General features: G+C 40.5%; 1 long non-coding RNA gene across 2 annotated transcripts in view; it reads left to right on the top strand.

Annotated features, from left to right (window-relative positions):
- The first annotated feature begins 6,469 nt into the window (after window positions 1-6,469).
- LOC140732080 (uncharacterized) overlaps window positions 6,470-22,261 on the top strand; it is a 49,331-nt gene continuing 33,539 nt past the window's right edge. For both annotated transcript variants that reach the window (XR_012099986.1, XR_012099982.1), the window contains exon 1: window positions 6,470-6,754. This is a non-coding gene — a long non-coding RNA (uncharacterized lncRNA). The remainder of the gene's footprint in view (window positions 6,755-22,261) is intronic.

Below are 22,261 nucleotides of genomic sequence, written 5' to 3'. Positions count from 1 at the left end.
AATAATAACAAATAATCATGCTACTGAGTGACTGGATCAGATTTATAGTGGTAATAGGTGACACAACGGATTACAGATGGAGAAAAACCTCTTTGGAGCTAGCATACCTTGTAGAGAATGAATTCTTCCAGTTTTCTTCTGTGCTCATGGTAATAGGTGCCGTCTTTCAAGCCTTACTATTGGCAGCAGATCTACGTTCTTAAACATATTATCTTAACACATACAATTACTTTAAACACTGTTTCATTCTCATAAAATCAATCTCTAGCTTCAGTCTTACAGATTCTACAGGCAGATTTTAGTTGACAGATGATAATCACTTCATTGCATAATCTACCACAACATCAGTGTAAAATAGTGAAAGATGGAGTTGTTAAGAAAGATTGAGATATGAGGTAAACATTTCCAACAATTTCTTCCAAATACTGCTTTGTTTTGCACTATAATCTTTTTCCCAATAGGGTTCAGCACATTTAAGTTAGAGCCAGGTAGGATTAGGGTAAAATTGCACCAGATGATGCTGTTTCAAAGCAGACTGCAGGAATTCAACATTTAACTCAAAATTCACAGCTTGTTGTGTTGAAAGTCAGATTTTTAAAATGGCCAATATCAATAGAAATTAATCTTGAGTTCATTTCTCAGTTGGAATGAAACATAGGAAAAGAACCAGATACCCTGCTCCTTGAGTCTCTCCTAGCATTCAATCAAACCATGGTCAATCTGCACATTAAATCAAGTGGTTGTGGATCTTAGGAAGGGGAAGTCAGGAGAACACACACCAGTCCTCACTGAGGGGTCACCAATGGGAAGGGTGAGCAGCTTCAGATTTCTGGGCATCAACATCTCAGAGGATTTATCCTGACCCAACATATTGATGTAGTCGTGAAGAGGACACACCAGTAGCTATACTTTATTAGGAATTTCAAGATTCAAGATTGATTAATGTCATTTCCAGTATACAAGTGTAAATGAGAATTAAATAATTGTTACAAACAAGAGAAATCTGCAAGTGTTGGAAATCCATGCAACACACAGAAAATGCTGGAGGAGCTCAGCAGGTGAGGCAGTCTCTATGGAAAAAAGTACAGTCGACATTACGGGCCAAGACCCTTCGTCAGGACTGGACTCTGGATCCGATGCAACAAAAAAACACAACAAGATAAAGAACACAATAAATCACCAAAAACTCTTGCAAGTTTCTACAGATGAATGGTGGAGAGCATCACAACCTGGCAGGAGGCTCCAACATACAGAATCAAAAGAGGTATTAGATTCAGCCAGCTCCATCACAGGAACAACCCTCCCCAGCACTAAGTTCAAGAGCTATTGTCTCAAGGAGGTGGTATCTATAACTACGGACCTTCTGGGGCATGCATTCTTCTCATTGCAGCTATCAGGGTGGAGGTAGAGGAAAATGAAGACCCACACTCGTTGACTTAAGAACAGCTTCTTCCCTTCTGCCATCAAATTTCCAAACAGTTCATGACCTTATGAAAACCACTTCATTCTACCTTTCTTTTAGACTATTTATTTTGCAATACATAGTAACTTTTACATCTTGTGTTGTACTGCTGCTGCAAAACAACAAATTTCACAACATACGTCATTGATTATAGACCTAATTCTGATCTTGGTTCGGTAAGCCTCAAATTCATCCATTAATCTTGGTTTTGGAAGCTTCAGCTGACCGGCTGACCTCAAGAGCTTTCCTGGGGGAGACAATCTCAAGCTTCCACCACCTGTTGCACGAAGGTGTACTCTCTGACAGTATCTTCGTAATAATGCAGATGTGCAGAAAAACTTCCACACACAACACAGTTATGATTTGGAAATCACTGACCCTGAGGGCAATGCAAACAGAATTAATCTAAACTTTAAAAAGAATACCGTGTAGGCACTTGAGAAAGAATAATTTACATTGTTAACAGAAAAGAGCAAAGGAATGAAAATTACAAAATTACTTAACTGAGACTCAGCATGGACTTAATAGGCCATATTTGTTCTGAAATTCAGAATGGTACAGATTTAATTTTAAGATTGTTCCTCCACTTTATGGACCATCTAACATATGGAACTATTCTATCTGCTCTATCAGCTCCGTCAATCATCTTAAACCCTTGTTTCATTGCTGCTAAATCTTCACTGATGAGCTAGTTGTGAGGTTTTAGGCAAGAAATAAGAGGAGCTAATATATGAGTATCGCAAGGAACAGGCCCGTGACTGTGTTGACCATGATGTCAACCTAACAACCATATCTGCCTTTACATGATCCTTATCCCTCCATTCCTTGCCTGTTCATATCTCTATCTTAAGCATTGCTCTTACATCTGCTTCCACTGCCACCCCAGAAGTGTGTTCCATGCACCTGCTACTCTCTGGGTAAAAATATACCTCACAGATCCCCTTTAAACTTTCCCCTTTCACCTTAAACCTATGCCCTGTTGTATTTGGCATTTCCATCCTGGGAAAACGACTTTGACTATCGACCCTATCTGTGCCCCTCATCATTTTATATACTATCAGTACACCCCTCAGAAATCAAAACTGCTCTTACGTGAATGAGGCAAAATAAAATCTTATTTATCTTCTGAAAACTATAGCAACAATAATTTATTTTACTTTTCCCCCTTTATTCACTTGTTTTCCTAACGTTCCACCTTAACTCAGACAAGCCACTGCTGGTGACCTCGCAGGAGTTATCCTTGTATGATGTGCCCTCTGATCAATCCAATAATGACGTTCCACAAAGTCAAAGAAATGTATTCAATCCTTTATTAGCAAAACAAACAATTTTGAAGCGATTCAATTAAATGGTCGACAAAGGATATGACACCCAGTAGTCCACGGCTCCAAACTGCCCAGAACAAAACATGGATAAGGAGCTTATTCCCTTTGCCTTTACCACACCCCCACTGTGGTAAACTACATATACCTGTCTGGACATGCCCCCCCCCCCCACTGACTGCTCCTGTGGCTCCTCCCACAGACCCCTGTATAAAGGCGATTGGAGGCACTGCCCCTCCCTCAGTCTCCAGGATGTTGTGTGATGGTCTCTTGCTGCTGATAGTACTCTCTCTTCCAGCTAATAAAAGCCTATCTCTCGCCTCACGTCTCCGAGAGTTATTGATGGTGCATCACCCACCCATGTGACCAGTTACCATAACAAACACACAGCACAAACTACAATGTAGATGAAAAACAGATACATGGCTCCTACATACCAGCCGCCTAATTATTATACTATAATAATTACAACTACATACTACCAAGACACAGGAGACATGAAATCCTAACATTCACACAAATGTCCTCTTTCTGGTAAGTGGTTTATCCTGGATTGTGATCTTCTCTTGATATACCAGGTTGCTCCTTTTGACTGTATTCGGGGAAATCTGACTTGAATCTGACGAGTTCAAAAATAAAATCCTGTTAACTGTCAGCTCTGGCTGAGCGTAGTCTCTTTCACCACCATGGTCTCCTTTCAATGGTCCATTAACAGTCCAACCCAGCATTGCTCTGATTGCATAGGGTCCACCATTAACACTGCAAATCACTTGCTGCAGCAGTTCCAATGCTTTAGGCATATTTGTCCCTATCAGCAGCTCAGTTTCTGAATCAAATTCCGACAAATGGATATAATTCAGGTGAGACCATTCCTGAAGATCCCTTTGATAAGGACTGTTCCTGAAATCCTGAAACGATGTAGCTACTCATGATCTTCTCTTGATGCATGGTGCATAACAGAATGAGCTCCTTTTTCTGTCAGATTCATGAGTTTCACTGTGCAGGGCACTGCTGTACTTCTTTGATCTAGGAAAGCATAAATAACCACTGTCTTGTTACCCTTCTTAGACTTCACCTGCCGCCCATTAGATACTAGGGCTGTGTCTGATTCTTTCATGGTTTGTTTCGAATCTGCAGCCTTTTCATCAGAGTCAATATGAAGTATACTGGGATGCTTGCCACTGCATACCTTGCCTGAAAAACACTTCCTACAATCTTTGCTGATGTGTCCTGTACACAAACAACCAAAGTACACACTATTTTGTTTTAGGAAGGCAATCTTCTTATTATGAACTTTTTTCTCCAGCTGAGAGCACAAATCTGAAGTGTGTTCACCCTGGCAGAAGAGACACACCCTTCTGGCTGACAAAACCATTTCCCTTTCATTAGTTCTGGGTTGTTTTACCTTTACTTTTCACAATAGCCACAGTAGTGGCAAAGCTGCTTTGGAATAAATTTTTTACTTACTTTTGTTTACACGTTTGCTCACTGCCAGTGATGTATACATTCCCACTAGGTGTTGGGATTTTTACTTGCCTTTCAATAAAATGGACAATGCCAATGAAAGTAATCTAATGTTTTTTTACAGTTTACAGACCACCGTTCTCCATGTATCCCTAAGCATGTAGGGCAATTTCTTTACGACAATCAAGCTCATACATGTCCTGCACTTCTTCCACGGCATTGCAACAGCCTCTAACAAAAATACTGTAATCTTGAAGAGCTTTCACATCTTCTGATTTCATATGCAGCCAAGGAAGAGCCTTTTCCATGTAGGCTGCAGCAGTTTTGTTCTCATCGCCAAAATGTTCCTGTAGTAAAGAGCTTTGGCTTTTAAATATCCTTGCTCCAGGTTGGCTTGATGGCAACTTTTGACAAGCTTTCTAGGGTAACCTCTAGTGAACTGTTCGAGAAAATAGAGATGGTCACTATAATCATCCATCTTGCTTTCAATGCTATTCTTGATTTGCTCTGCCATGTCAAGATAGGAACTCACACCGTAGAACTATCTTGCTGAAGCACCTTTACCACCCACAGCATTTGAAGCTTCATTGCTTTCACTTTGGTCATCTCGGCTGCAATTTCTTCCTGCAAATTAAGCTGCTCCAGCTTTCTTCGTAGCTGTTTACGGTTTCTCCAAAGATGTTCTTCCATCCACTCCACCTGTTCTTCCAATGTATGTCTATCACTCAATATTTGTTGCCTTGCGCATAACTCAGCTAAATCAGTCTCTGATCTAATACATGCCAGAGAGTTACAAGATGCAATAGAACCTGTTGCATGCATGTTAGATGCTCTTCAGGGTGTATGTCATCCTGAAAACCATCAGCTTTATACGTGGTCAAAGCATGCCCTGTGGCTTGGTAAATATTTTCATTTACTCCAGCAATTTGATCTTCAACATTGCATGTTTGTTTCAGCCATTGTTCGACCTCTGCTGTGACTGTAGTAATAAGAGTCTGAATATTCGCAAAGCTTTTGGTTTGATAATCTTGCTCTGAGACAGGCATTAAAGACAACGACATGTTACTTATCAAAATCTTCACAAAGATTTTTCAAATCGTGCAAATGAATTGCACTTGAAAGGCATTTTGCTATTCTTGTACTGGAAATGGCTAATTAATTGTATTAAATCATTAACCTTCTTAACAATTTTATAGTCCTTTTGAATACTGTCAATTCTACTTGCCAAAGCTTTCTCAGTAAATTTAATTTCTCTTTTAGTCCTGACTTCAAAGACACTGCTTCCAGTTTGACTCATGTTGTTTTCAAGTGTGAGAACTAGACAAAACAACACCATTCAATTCAAATGTCAACAATGAAATAGTTCAGCATTTTAACAGCACCAAGTGGCAAACTCTTAGGCAAACACTGCATCATTGAGCTTACATTCAGGACGGCCATTTCTACTGTGTTCCAACCCCAAACATACAGCATGAATCAGCAAAAGTTTGCTGCTCACTACAATGCAGTGAGAAAACAGATGCATTACTCCTACACAAGCCATTCCACTTCTTCATTCTTTGGGTGCTCTAGATACTAAATAAGCTAGACATTTATCTAATTGCTGGGATATAAGAATAGATTTGTAAATCATATTAAAGTTACCATCAAGTGATGTAAACCAGATAGTTTCTATAAAAGGTAACCTATCTTTTAAATTTAGGTATTAAGCTAAAATTCTATGTAAGTACAGGGAAAACATTCCACTAACAGTACGGAAATCCTTCATAGACTACAGGATTTGTCAATGTCATCATTAACTTGTCAGAGCTGATATTGTGGCCTTTATTGACCAAGGCACATCCTATTTTACTGGATAAGTATAAGTAAGGAATTCTCTGTACTTAGTGCATTGGGCCAAAAGGAATGCAGCTTCAAGGCCAGGACTAGAATGCCAAAAATAATTATACTAATGATATAAGAATACAGTAACCAGTTGATGTACTTGCAAACCAGAGGGCATGAAGTCAAATTCCATCAAATCAAGTTGGAAAGTTAAAAATAGTAAATGTCATACGATGTCTGACACAAGATAAAACTACTGTGAAAACAGCTGAAGAGCTGTAAGTTACCAACAGTTCATTAATGGAGCTTAAAGATAGCAAGCTTCCACTCCTATCAAGCTCAGTGTTATATACTCATGTATATTTTAACCCTTACTGGTTGCTGTCAAGATTCCCTGTGTGTTACGTACTGAACGTAATGTGAGAGGGCATTCTGGGCAGATGACTTGCAAGCAAAATAGACAGCTGCATGCTTGTTCCTCACCTCTCTGTCTCTCGTGTGCGGTATTCACGGCTGCCCCACTTCCCAGTATCATAAATGTAACAACTGGCAACGAGGTGACAAGTCCTCACACGATATTTATCATTCTGTTTCCTTCAGCAAGAAAAGTCCATGCGCAGCATTGGTGGTGTACCACTGCGAAATATGAGTGAGTGAAAAGTAAACGACTGCAGGAAACATGGTGAGTAAAGAATCTGAGGAGAGAGAACTAGAATGAGATGGTTAAGTAAAACAAATGAGAGGGAGAGAGAGACAGATAAGACTAGTTAATTTTTCTGGAATGTGATTGTATTTAAATATGGCAATAATATTCGGAGATATTGGGCCATGTGATGAAATGACAGAGCAATGGAGTCCATATACTGAATGATTTGAATATTTTGCACTCTCAAATCAAATTTCAGATGATATTCATGTTCCAACTTTTCTGACTAAGATGGGTGCAAAAATGTTTATTATGCAGTCTAGTGCAACCTGCTATGTCCAACGAAAAGTCATAATTACAGCTGAAACCCACTTGTTTCCTTGGCTGCATAAGTCTAGGAAAGACACTCTCCAGTCCTGCCAAACTCATGAGATTGAGACGGCTCTCTCACGGTTCGTGTAATTTTCTACCCTGTTACAAATTAGTGCCATGAAATGACAGTACATTGCATACAATTAAATGAATTATATTTATGAATCTTAACTAAAGGGTTAGTAAAGAAAAACCAAAAAGAAGGGTCTATTGTATTTAAACAGTCAAACGTACACAAGTTGGAGCTCAACGTTTCACCATTTCATCGATCCTCAATCGATCATTGCCCCTGCCTTCATTGAATCGTGGTCCCACTCCAGGTCAAATCCTACGACCTGTTCTCTCCAGGAACTTCCCTTCATTTCCCACCAAACAAAAGCCCCAAGCCCAACCTTAGTGTCCTTCACCAGAAAAGTCTTCCCTCAGTTCTACCATCCTAATTGGCTGACACACATTCCTCATAATCCAAACAAGCTGGAAGTAGAACAGACCGCTCTTACAGACTGCTAAATGAAATACATATAGCATAACAGTGAAAGTATGAACCAGAGCATTATACAGTCTTAAAGGACCACTATTCACCTAAACATTTGATTATTACTGAGAGGTTTAGATTTCATAAAAGGAATCAGGAGAAAATCAAGACAATTGTCTGAACAGTGTGGTTTTGGGCACATTATGTGATAGACTTGTCATGTGGTCTGTGTAGTGAACCAATTCAGAAACATTTGCTTACAAAAGACAAACTAACACTACTGAAGGTAATTGAGATTAGTACATCTATGGAGATGGCAGCTAAATAAGCAAGCTATTGAACAAATCTTCCTAACTTCATTAGGTTTCTACTGACTTTAAGAATAAGACACCTATTGGCAATCAGCATTACCATTGTGGCAAAACTGGGCATTCAGCAAAAGAATGCTGATATGAGGATTTAGATTGCCAAAGCTGAGGCAAAAATGTCATATTGAGCACACTTGTAAAAGTAAAACCTGTATGTGTAAGTCAATGGGCAACTCTAGTGGTTCTTGCCAACACCATAGGTTCCCCTCCAAGTTGCACATCATCCTGACTTGCAAATTTAATTCACTCCTTCATTGTGTCACCAAGTCCAGCTCTTGGCATTTGCTACCACCAGCATTGTGAGACTACATTCACCAGCGTTACAGCACTCAAAAAGTCAAAAAGACCAGGGGGACCTCACCATTGGCACCAACATTCTGAAACAGCTTTAAAAAAACACTGGGCTTAACTGCATCAGAATCCTTGAGGACACATCAGATGAACTGGATTGTATGATGTATCACAGGACCAGCAATAGCTTCCTCGTGTAACAAATTGAATTGAAGTAAATTTAAGCTAATTTATGTTAACCGCCTCAGTTGTTTGGGCATTAGGTTTTTGTGTAAGGAAATCATGTTGCAGCTGTATACAATGTTGATTAGACCGCACTGGAAGTATTGAGAGCATCTCTCGATGCCTTATCATAGGAAGGATATGGTGGCTTTGGAAAGGCTTTTCAGGATACTGCCTGAATTAGAGAGCATATGCTAGAAGTGGAGGCAGTACAAACTTGAGCTGTTTTCTCTGGAGCATCAGAGGTTAAGGGAAGGCCCGATAAATGCTTATAAAATTATGAGAGGCATAGACAGGGTAGATGGTCAAAATAGTTTACCCAGGATATAACTCAAATATGAGAGGATAGGCATTTAATGTGAAAGGGGGAAAGTTTAAAGAGATGCGCAGGGTGAGTTTTTACATTGGGGTGTTGGAAATGTGGTGGTGTCAGTAGATACTACAGAGGTACTTACAAGGCTTTTAGATTAACACATGAATATGCAGGGAGAAGAGATTTAATTTAGTTTGGCATTATGTTCAGCACCGACATTATTTGCTGTTGGATTGTTCCTGTAATGTATTCTTTTATGTTCAAATACTTGTGTCTTTCTGGTAGCTAGAAGAGGCCATATATAGTGCAAGCTGCCAGAACCTAGGTTCCACTGCTGCTGAGATGGAACAGGCGATTAAACAAACTGTGTTTCCCCAATCATTTTCATGTAACCTGCAATATAAATACACGGTTGTGGAGGGGAAACAGAATAAAGAGGCAGGTGCATAATTGCATTATCTATTAATACCCCTCCTGGAGCCTGAGGATGGATATATCACAGAAATGGGACAAGCTGACATAAATAGAACTCCTTGATCTGTAGAGAGTAGCACACTAGGGTTCAGGCGCAGAGAAGGGTGAATGCATCTTCTCAATTTCTAACTGAATATCTGTGTCAGTCAGGAAACATTACTACGAGAGTGATTAATTGAGAAAGGAGTTCCTAATATACCTCAAGTAACATATTTCATAGTAGCTGGAACATTCATTTATGTTAACACAAGGAAATTACAAAACCCTTTCATTTATATAAGCCATTCATGGTTAAATGTAATAAGCATGTACGTGTTGTATTGAAAGATTTGTTTCTTTATTGTATGACTCCATGGCTTCCCAAAGCACTTTACAGCTAGCAAATACTTGTGATTTATTGAGTTAAAATTACAGAACAGGGGATACATCAGCCAGTTTACATACAGGAAGCTTGCACAAAGAACAGCATTATCATGATCAATCAGTGTTTTTTGTGTGATGCTGGTTCTTGTATAAATTTTGGTCAAGAGTCTGAGGATAATACACCTAATCTAAAAATGAAATAGATATTGGTATTGGTTTATTCATTTAACATGCACTGAGACACAGTGAGAAACATACAGAAAAGCATCCATATGGAGCAACTCAAAACATTTGGATGAAGATGTAGAAAGTGGGTTAATACATTTGCTGATGACACAAAAGTTGGGGTGTTGTGGATAGTCTGGAGGGTTGTCAAAGGTTACAATGGGACATTGATAGGATGCAGAGAAATGGCAGATGGATTTCAACCCAGATAGGTGTGAAGTGGTTCACTTTGGTGGGTCAAATTTGAAGATAGAATATAATATTAATGGAAGGACTCTTGGCAGCGTGGAGGATCTGAGAGATCTTGGGGTCTGTGTCCATAGGACACTCAAAGCTGCTGTACAGGTTGACAGTGTTGTTATGAAGGCATATGGCATGTTGGCATTCATCAACCATGGGATTGAGTTCAAGAGCCGTGTGGTAATGTTACAGCTGTATAAGACCTTGGTCAGACCCCACTTGAAGTACTGTGTTCAGGTCTGGTCACCTCTCTACAGGAGGATATAGGTACTAAGGAGAGAGTGCAGAAGAGATTTACTAGGATGTCGCCTGGATTGGAGGGTGTACCTTTTGAGAATAGGTTGAGTGAACTTGGCCTTTTCTCCTTGGAGCAACAAAGGATGAGAGGTGACCTGATAGAGATGTGTAAGGCATTGATCGTGTGGATATCCACAGGCTTTTTCCCAGGGCTGAAATGGCTAACACGAGGAGCATAGTTTTAAGGTGCTTGGAAATAGTTACCAAGGGGATGGCAGGGGTAAGTTTTTCACAGAGAGAGTGGTGGGTGTGTGGAATTCACTGGAGCTTAGAAAAGTAGAGGGCTATGAGCTAGGGAAATTCTAGGTAGTCTCTAGAGTAGATTACATGGACGGCACAACATTGTGGGCCAAAGGACCGGTAATGTGCTGTAGATTTCTATGTTCTGTGTTCTATAAGTACTTTGACATAGTACAGGGGAAAACATTAAAATGCAGAATATAGTATTACAGTTACATTTGCAGAAAATTGCAGTGCAGGTAGATAACGAGGTGCTCGGGCCAGGACAATGTAGATTGTATAATCAAGAGTTCATCTTTAACGTCCAAAAGGTACCATGTAATAAAGGCTGTACCACTGATGATGAAGCATTCCCACACTACAGAGGCTCTTTGAAATTTTGCCTTCATATCTCTGGAGATAGATTTAAATCCACAAACATTTGGCTCAGAGCAATGTATGCTCGCAACTTGGTAATTTACGCTCAGCAGCCACTTTATTAGATACACCTGTACTTTAATGCAAATATCTAATCAGCCAATCATGTGGCAACAACTCAATGCATTGAAGCATGCATACATAGTCAAGAGGCTCAGTTGTTATTCAGACCAAACATCAGAATGTGGAAGAAATATGATTTAAGTGACTATGACTGTGGAATGATTGTTGCTGTCAGATGGGGAGGTTTGAGTATCTCAGAAACTGATGATCTCTGGGAATTTTCACACACGAGTCTCTAGAGTTTATAGAAAATGATGCAAGAAACAAAAATTATACATCCAGTTGTGTTGGGGCAAAAATGTCTTGTTAATGAGAGGGGTCAGAGGAGAATGGCCAGATGGGTTAAACCTGGCTGAAAGGGACGGTAACTCAGGAAACCATGCATTACAACAGTGGTGTGCAGAAGAGCACCCTCTGAACACACAACACGTCAAATCTTGAAGTGGATAGACTACAGCAGCAGAAAACCACAATCATATGCTCAATGGCCACTTCATTTATATGGGAGATACTGGAATACTTTGCTCCATTGCCAATAGAGATAAATGTTGGGTTGGACACTGGTTATACCCTAATATTGATATGAAGATACAGTGAAGTTTCGCTTGCATGCCATCCAAATACTCACTCCATAGTGAGTAGACTGGGATATTACAAAAGGAAAAATAATAACATAATGCAGAATACAGTCCAATCACAAACAAGGGAAGATCTACAGTTGCTGGAAATCCAAGAGAAACACCCTGGCTTCCTTGGCTGTGTAAGTCTAGGGAAGACAACCTCTGGCCCTGCCAAACCCGTGAGATTGAGGCACGTGTGATCCCACCCCAAGCCCCAATGGATAGTGTGTCATTTGCTACCCTGTTACAAATTAATGCTACAAAATAACAGACAATATACTGAATACAATTAAAGGAATTATACTTATGAATGTTAACTAAAGGGTTAGTAACGAATAACTAAAAGAAAAGGGCCCATTCTAATTGAACAGTCAAATGTGCACAAGCTGGAGCTCATCTTGAACTTCACTGTCGCTCAACAGCTGGGCCCTCGGTCAACGTGAAAGCACACACCACCTTCTGAACATCGCTCACAATCCACCTCAAACAAACGGGTCTCCCACCAGATCGTATGCTACAACCAGTTCTCCCCAGTGTCTTCTCTCTTCATCTCCTCTTGAACTAAAGCCCAAGACCAACCTTACTGTCCGTCACCAAGAAAACCTCCTGCTAATTGGATGGCACACATTCCACATCATCACTTAGCTTCAACAATTACCCAAACAGGCTGAAAACAGAAGAGACTGCTCTTACAGAGCTGCTAAATAAAACACCTACAGCAAAAGAGTGAAAATGTGAACCAGGGCATTACACAAGCAACACACACAGAACACTGGAGGAAATCAGCTGGCCAGGCAGCATCTATGAAAAAAGAATACAGTTGACATTTTGGTTCGAGACCCTTCATCAGGACTGGAAAATAATGAGGAGTCAGAGTAAGAAAGTTGAGGGAGGGGAGGAAGAAGGTGATAGGTGAAACTGGGAGGGGGGGACGGATGAAGTTAAGAGCTGGGATGTTGATACAGTGCTGGAGAAGGGGGAATCAGACTGGAGGCTACCCAGACAGAATATAAGGTGTTGTCCCTCCAAACTGATCGTGGCCTCATCACGGCAGTAGAGGAGGCCATAGACTGACATGACGGAATAGGGAATGGGAAGTGGAATTAAAATGGGTGGCCATTGGGAGATCCCGCTTCTTCTGGCAGCACTCTTCTTCAAAGAAAGGGGCTTCCCTTCCTCCACCATCAATGCTGCCCTCACCCGCATCTCTTCCACATCGTGCACGTCTGCCCTCCTACCACCCCACCAGGGATAGGGTTCCTCTTGTCCTCACCTACCACCACACCAGCCTCTGCTCTCAGCATATAATTCTCCGAAACTTTCACATTTCCAGCAGGATCCCACCACCAGGCATATCTTTCCTTCCACTACCCCCCCCCCCCCCCCCCCACTTTCTGCTTTCCACAGGGATCACTCCCTCACACTCTTATCTGTTCTTCCCACTGATCTTCCTTCTGGCATTATCCTCCCAAGTGAAACAAGTGCTACATCTGCCCCCTACACCTCCTCCCTCACTACCATCCAGGGCCCCAAACAGTCGTTTCAGGTGAGGCAACACGTCATCTGTGAGTCTGTTGGGATCATCTACTGTATCCAGTGCTCCTGGTGTGGCCTCGTGTATATCAGTGAGATCCAACATAGATCTGGGAGCACCTACACTCCATTTGCCAGAAAAAGCAGGATCTCCAGTAGCCATGCATTTTAACTCCACTTTCTATTCCCATTCTGACATGTCAGTCCATGGCCTCCTTTACTGTCACGATGAGGCCACACTCAGTGGAGGAACAACACCTTATATTCCGTCTGGATAGCCTCCAACCTGATAGCATGAGCATTGATCTCTCAAACTTCCGGTAATGCCCCCCTTCTCCATTCCCCATTCCCATTTCCCTCTTTCACCTTATCACCTCTCTCTGGTGCTCCTCCCTCTTTACTTTCTCCCATGGCCTTCTGTCATCTCCTATCAGATTATCTCTTCTCCAGACCTGTATCTCTTTCACCAATCAACATACCAGCTCTTAAACTTCACCCCACCACCACTTCCAATTTCACCTATTACCCCGTGGTCCTTACCCCACTCCCCCACTTTCTTATTCTAACTCCTCATCTTATTTTCTCCGTCCTGATGAAGGGTCTTGGTCTGAAACATTGACTGTTTACTCTTTTCCACAGATGCTGCCTGGCCTGCTGAGCTCCTCCAGCCTTTTGTGTGTGATGCAGAATATAGTGTTAGAGTTACAGACAAAGTGCAGTGCAGGCAAGCAATGAAGATGGTCTTGTGGAAGAAGCAGGCCTTAGCATCCTTTCTTAGAGATCCTGAGGGAATTTATTAGGGTGGATGTGGAAAGCATACTTAACTTCCTTCTGTAGAAGAATCTAGAAAATACAGTGCTTGTGTATATGATAAAATGTGTTGCTGTACTGAGGTAGTGATTAGGACTGTGCATGATGGTTCAAGAACTGAATAGTTGGAGATCTCTCAATCTTCTACGTTCTAAATTATACTGTCCTAACCTATTTAATCCTTGCTTACATCTCATGTTGTCTAGACCTGGCAACATCCTTGTAAATTTTCTCAGTCCTCTTTCAACCTTTTTTAGGTGACCAAAACTGCACGCAATACTACAAATTAGGCCTCACTAACGTCTTATAAAACATCATAACACATCATCTCATGTACTCAATGCATTAATTTATGAAGGCCAATGTGCCTAAAGCTTTCTTTACAACTATATCCACCTCAAGTGATGCCACTTTCAATGAATTATGGACCTGTATTCCCAAATCCGTCTGTTTAGTCTTTAGTGCCCTACCGTTCACTGTGTAAGACCTACCCTGGTTGGTCCTACAAAAGTGCAAAACTTCAAACTTGTCTGCATTAAGTTCCATCTGCCATTTTTCAGCCCATTTTTCCAGTTGATGCAGATCTCTCTGCAAGTTATGATAGCCTTCCTCCCTGTCCACTACACCAGTCTTGGTGTCATCCACAAATTTGTTGATTTATTGATATAGATGACAAACAACCAATCCCTGTGGCCCACCACTTATCACAGGATTCAGTCAGGGAGGCAACCCTTTACTACCACTCCCTGGTTTCTCCCATAAGGCCAATGTCTAATCCAATTTACTTCCTAATTCTGACCAGCCTCCCATACAGGATGTTGTCAAATGCCTTACTAATGTCCATGTAGACAACATCCACTGCCCTACCTTCATCCACATCCCTGGTAACGTTCTCAAAAAACTCTGTAAGATTGGTTAGACATGATCTACCATGCCTGAAGCCATGCTGACTATTCTTAATCAGTCCCTGTCTATCCAAATACTAATATATCCAGTTCCTCAGAATTCCTTCCAATAACTTTCCCACAACTAATATCAGACTCACCAGCATGCAATTTCCTGGTTTATGTTTAGATTCTTCTTTTTAAACAATGGAACAACATTGGCTATGCTCCAAACTTCCATCAGGCAAAAGATACAAAAGCTTGAAAACACACACTGCTAGGCTGAAAGACAGTTTCTACTCTACTGTTATACGACTCTTCAATGGACTTCATGTATGAGAATTGTTTGAGGAGAGTTTGATGGCTCTAGGCCTGTCCTCACTGGAGTTTAGAAGAATGAGAGGGGATCTCATTGAAACCTATAGAATACTGAAAGCCCCAAAAAGAGTGGACATGGTGAGGATGTTTCCTATAGTGAGGGAGTCTAGAACCAGAGTGCACTGCCTCAGAATACAGGGACATCCCTTTAGAATAGAGATGAGGAGTAATTTCTTTGGCCAGAGGGTGGTGAATCTATGGAATTCATTGCCACAGGCAGCGGTGGAAGTCAAGTCATTGGGTATATTTAAAGCAAAGGTTGATAAGCAATGGATTAGTTAGGGCATCAAAGGTCATGGGGAGATGGTAGGAAAATGGGGTTGAGAGGGGTAATCCATGATGAAACGGTGGAGCAGATTTGATTGGCCAAATTAACCTCATCATGACCCTTGCAGCTTATTGTCTACCTACAAAGCACTTTCTCTGTAAGTGTGACACTACATTCTGCATTCTGTTATTACTTTCCTCTGCTTATACATCAATATACTTAGCTTTGCAATGTTATGTATGGCTTTCAAAACTAAGTTTTTCACTGTATCTCAGTACACATGGCAATTCCTATAAGACTGTTAAAACATAATTGAAGGTGTATGAAAGAGAGTCAGCTCTCCAAAGAGGCAGTCACACCTTTTAGTATTGGCTCATCATGCCTTGAAAACTTCATCTCAGTCCTGTGCAAGACACACAAAATGGTGGAGGAACTCAGCAGAATAGGCAGCATCTATGGAAATAAATAAACAGCTGCTATTTTGGGCTGAGACACTTCATCGCGACTCAGTCCTGTCCTGACAAAGTAGAATTTCACAATGAAAGGAGGTCGTAGATTATTTGATACTTTGGCGTGTAGAGGTGAAGAATTCTGCTGTGCCTGCTGCCCTGGTCATCTCAGGCTGTAGAGATCACAAATTTAGGAAATAATGTTGAGGAATCTTAGGCAATTTGTTGCAGAAAATCCTGTGGGATTATGCACACTGCAGCCTTGGTCTGGTGAAGCAAGGGAATCTTTAATTGAACTGAAAATAAATTCAGGCTCAGGGTTCCTGATTATGTATTTGAAGAATTCTCCCGACAGTGTTACCGAGCAGCCAGACAATACTGAGTAAATTTTTTGGTATACTAATGAAGGTCATTTAAAAATAGAACATCTCCACCTCCAGTGACATAGTTTATAGGATGTATCATAGAAGCACTTCTCTGAAAATACATTGTACAGGAGCATAAATTACAATGATGTACAGCCGGGGTCTCACAGGAGATCTGAATGCAGACTTGAATACAGCATTGGAACGTGAGTGAATATTTCTGGGAGGGAAAAAGTAGATCAGAACAAAATGGTATATTTTACTTTCCATAAACATTAGGAAGAAATATTTCTAGTCCATATGATGAAATTTATACTTAATAGCTGGGCAAAGATAAATCCAGGTTTCCAAGCCAATGAACACCTGCAGTTGCACAAATGCAGTCACAAAGACAGAGTAAACGCATGGATGCTGTTAATTTCCTACCTAAAGCTCAAAGTAAATTTATTATCAAAGTACATATCCTGTATGTCACCACATACAACTCTGAAATTCATTTTCTTGCAGGCATACTCAGTAAATCCAAGAATGATAATAGAATGAGTGAAAGACCACACCCAACAGGTGCAGGCAAACAACCAATATGCAAAAGACAACAAACCATGCAAATACAAATGAGAAAATAATTAACGATAAACAAATAAATAGATAAATAAACAAGCAAACAATAAAGATTGAGAACCTGAGACTTGAAAGTGAGTCCATAGGTTGTGGGAACAGTTCAATGATGGGATAAGTGAAGTTGAGTGAAGTTATCCCTCCCCGGTTCAAGAACCTAATAGTTGAGGAGTAATAACTGTTCCTGAACCTGGTGGTGTGAGTCCTGAGGCTCCTGTACCTTCTTTTGATGGAAGCAGCAAGTAGAGAGAATGGCCTAGCTGACGGGGGTCCTTGATAATGGATGCTGCTGTTCTGTGATAGTGCTCCGTGTGGATATGGTTAATGCAGGGTTTCTCCTGTGACGGACTGGGCCACTGCAAGCTGCTGACAAAACTTACCTAAAGATTCATATCTAATTGTTAACAGATCCTTTCAAAGTGCATATATATGAATCCTGACACAATAAGAGTAATTCAATCCACCTCAAACAGGAAATTGGAAATCATGTTCTGCCAACTTCTTAAAGAAAAAATAATTATCATGACTGGTATAAATGAGAAATGTAAATAAGAAATGTTAGAAACACTGAAATAATCAGTGGAGAGATGAACAGAGCTAATGTTTCATGTCAATAATCTAGTAAGATTATTGATCTGAAAAGCAGACTGATTTACTGAGTGCTTTCAGCACTTACTGCTTTTATCTTAAAGGCAAAGAGAGATACTGTGTATCATTCAATATAAACAGCTTGTCAGGACCAGAGTCATGATAAAAAAAATATAAATAAAAATGAAATAAATTTTGCATTGTTTAATTTTGCTCCACACCTCACAATTATGTCAGAGTTCTTGAATTTTATTTTCTGTTCATTTGTTTCCTGTGGGTGATAAACAATACATTGATCATGTGATAACCAGGAAAAGAATGTCCATCCGCTTTCTTCTCTTCCCTTAATAAAAGATACATCAGTCTGACAAGCAGGATTACCTTTTTCACATGTATTATAATGTTACAGCCTGGGATTTTGGTCACTGTGATCTGCAGTTAGTATTTTTTAATTGCATAACTATGGTTGACCTTCAGTATATTGTTAATTCATTGTCTGTGGGTGAGTTGTCTATGTCTGCAGGTCTGTAGTCTTGTGTAGTTTTTTTTCTGTGTTTTTTTTTACGTAGTTCAGTCTAGTTTTTGTACTGTGTCATGTAGCACCATGGTCCTGAAAAACGTTGTCTCATGTTTACTATGCACTGTACCAGCAGTTATGGTCGAAATGACAATAAAAGTGACGACTTGACTTGAGTTTGTGGATATATGAACTAAAGATCATAAAACACAAAAACTGGGCCTTTATACCCACCTTATCTATACTGATTGTGATGCAATATGTATCCCATTATATGCCTTTCTCTCTGAATACCTTTTAAACATTATAATTATATCCGTCTCTACCATCTACTCTGATCATTCCACATAGCCACCATCTTCTCAGTGAACAACCTACCCATAAATAATGTCACAAGTGGATAGGGTCATAAGAGAGCTTTTGGCACATTTGCCTTCATAAATCAAAGTATTGAGTACCGCAGTAGGGAGGTTATGTTGAAGTTGTATAAGACATTGGTGACACCAAATTTGGAGAATTGTGTGCAGTTCCGGTCACCGACCTACAGAACAGCTATCAATAAGATTGAAAGAGTACAGAGAAAATTTACAATGATGTTGCTGGGACTTGTAGACCTAAGATTGAATAGGTTAGGACCTTATTCCCTGGAGAGTAGGAGAATGAGGGAAGATTTTATATATATACACACACATATACTTTTGTGTGGTATAGAGTTAATACAAGCTGGCTTTTTCCACTGATGTTTGATATGATTAGAACTGGTGGTGATAAGTTAAGGGGGACCTGAGCAGGGACTACTCTCAGAGGGTGGGACAAGCTGCCAGCCGAAGTGGTGGATGTGGTTCATTTGCAACCATTAAGAGAAAATTGGATAAGTTTATGTTTGGGAGGGGTATGGAGGGTTATGGTCCAGGTGTGGCTCAGTGACCACACAGTTTGGCTCAAGGGCCTTCTTCTGTACGGTAGTGCACTTTGGCTCTATGACCATACCATATTCCTTTAAAATGTTCCCTTCTCATCTTCAATCTGTGTCATTTAGTGTGACAAGATGGGTTCCTGACCCCACTGTCTACCTCATTATGACCTTGCACTTCATCATTTACCTGCACTGCACTTTTTCACTAGTTTTTACATTTTATTCAGCATTGCTCTTGTTTTCCCTTATTCACACTTAATGTACAGTGTAACGATTTGATCTGTAAGGTCAGTGTACAATATACAAGACAAGATTTTCACTGTATTTTAGTACATGTGAGAACAATAAACCAATACTAATACAATACCTTGCCCATGGAAAGACAGTACAAATGGGTTAACGTGGGAATATTATCAAATTGGCTATACCAGACAGATATGTAATTTGCCTTTTCTCCTATACCATCAGAGGAAGGACTGGCACAAATGTTTTAGCTCAGACGTCGATAACTATAGCAATGTAGTAACTCCAGCACAGGGATGGCATTGCAAATTATAACAGTGAGTTTTCTGTCCATAGACATTATTCAGGCAGCTAACTGCCACACTGTTTAATTGAGCCTATACTTCTATCTCATTTTTCACTGAAGTGTATCATAATAACGAGGACAAATTGGTTTTGGGTTATAATACAACTGCTCGATAGTAAACTTACAGCCTATTTTACATTATGTCACATCTTCTTTCCAATGACAATAGGGGCTTTCCAAGTTTTTACTATATTTTGTTTCCTTTTATCTTCACACATTCAACAATGGTACTGGCGTTTTTTTTTCACACAAGCTTGCACTTGTGTGCAACTTAATTGTTAATTTCAATTTTTACAAAGGTCTGTTGTAGTTGCATTTCACCCTTAGTACAAGGTTATCCTACATGTGTATCTAATTGTTTATGGTGTATTCCAAGTAACCACAGCGCAATTTTAATGTATTCACGAAACCAGTGATTGGTTGTATTTTTTTTTAGGAATTGAGATTAGCCTTTATCCAGTATTAAGTCCAGCTTTAGAGAGGAGGCAGAGGAGATTTACAAGGACATTGCCTGGATTAGAGAGCATGTCTTATGAGGACAGGTTGGATGAGCTGGGGCTTTTCTCTTCAGTGCAAAAGAGAATGAGAGGTGACTTGATAAAGGTGCATAAAATGATAAGATGGATAGACAGAGTGTAAACCAGTGCCTTTTTCTCTAGGCAGCAATGGCTAATGTTAAAGGGCATGATGTTGAGGTGACTGGGGAAAAGTACAGGGGGTATGTCAGAGCGTGGTAGGTGGTGTCACAGACAGATACATTAATGGCATTTCAGAGACTCTTAGATAGGCACATTGATGAAAGAAACATGAAGGATTAAGTTGATCTTGGAGTGGGTTAAAAGGTTGGCACACATCGTGGGCCAAAGTGCCTGTACCATGCTGTGGTTCTATGTTGATGCAGGAGAGAGAGCATAGGCCTTTAAATCTGCAGCATTGTCATTCAGTAAAGCCTGTGTTTTCACATATTTGCTCATTCCACTCAACACTGATCTGTTTTCCTTTCTTCATAAAGGGAAGTACTGAACTGACTTTGCTAAAGGAAAGACATACTGGCTTTGGAGGTGGCACAGAGGAGGTTAATCAGGTTGATTCTGGAGATGACTGGTTTGGGGAGCGTGCCTTATGAGAATAGGTTGAGTGAACTCGGCCTTTTCTCCTTGGAGCGACAGAGAATGAGAGGTGACCTGATAGAGTTATATAAAATGATGAGAGGCATTGATCATGTGGATTGTCAGAGACTTTTTCCCCAGGGCTGAAATGGTTGCCACAAGAGGACACAGTTTTAAGGTGCTGGGGAGTAGGTACAGAGGAGATGTCAGGGGTAAGTTTTTTACTCAGAGAGTGGTGAATGTGTGGAATGGGCTGCTGGCAACAGTGGTGGAGGCGGATAAGATAGGGTCTTTTAAGAGACTCCTGGACAGGTACATGGAGTTCAGAAGATAGAGGGCTATGGGTAACCCTAGGTAATTTCTCAGGTAAGGACATGTTCGGCGCAACTTTGTGGGCTGAAGGGCCTGTATTGTGCTGTTGGTTTTCTATGCTTCTATGAAGGGGTTAGCCTACAATACTCACTAGAATTCAGAAGAAAGAGAGATCTTAGAGTAACATAAAAAATATATGAAAAAAGATAGACAAAATTGAGGCAAGAAAGTTGTTTCCACTAGTAGATGAAGTTAGAACTAGGGAACATAGCTTTAAGATTCAGGGAAGTAGATTTAGGATGGAAATGAGGAAATGCTATTCCGACAGAGTAGTGAATATGTGAAATTTTCTGATCAGGGAATGGGTAGCATTAAATATATTTAAGACACAGTTAGGTGGATTCTTGCAGAGTAGGGGAATTAGGGGTTTAGTGTAAATGTCAGGCAGATGGAGCTGAGTCTACAGCCAGATGTTGGATGGACTAGTTTGCCTCCTCCTGCTCCGATTTTGTAGTATCTTACATTCTTATGTCCTTTCCCCACCTTGGTGACCGGTTTTGTACTATAACTATTTTTGCTTCATTGAATTAGAGCTTTACAGCTCAAAACGGGCCCTTTGATTCACTTCATCCATGCAACAGAGCTGACCAACTCCATTGTCCTGCAGTTGGCCGTCACATCTCTACTCTTTTCAAATCCAAGAACCTGTCCAAATGTCTTTAAGGAATTGTAATTGTACCTGCCCCTACCACCTCCTCTGCAATCTGAAGCAATAAGGCAAAGAGCGGTGTTCTGGACGTGATTTCAGTAACGGAATCATGGCGAAAGCACCTCTCTTTGCCTTGTTTCTTTGCTCCCTGTCACGGTCATTATTGATGAACATTGCAAATTTCAAAGAGGCAGCAACATCAACCTGACACTCGCCAGCTTCCAAATGTCTTATCACTTGCAGTTTCACATCCGTGCTGATGCTTTTCCAAGACATCGCAGACATCTACCCTCACTGGAAGTTGCAGGCACTTTTCCAGACATGAAAAAAATGGAACAAATTGGAAGTGTCATTAATCTTCACCATCCAAGACCTGCTCTACTCTCATCACTACCACTAGGGAGAAAGTACAAGAGCCTGAAGATTCTTGATGAAGAAAAGAGCGGTTATCTTATTGAAACCTTTCACTTATTGAAAGACCTAGTTAGAATGAATGGGGAGAGGATGTTTCCAATGGT

The sequence above is a fragment of the Hemitrygon akajei genome, chromosome 1, assembly GCF_048418815.1.
Source record: "Hemitrygon akajei chromosome 1, sHemAka1.3, whole genome shotgun sequence".
NCBI classification, from domain to species: Eukaryota; Metazoa; Chordata; class Chondrichthyes; order Myliobatiformes; family Dasyatidae; genus Hemitrygon; species Hemitrygon akajei.
This window is presented reverse-complemented; position numbering and strand designations above follow the sequence as displayed.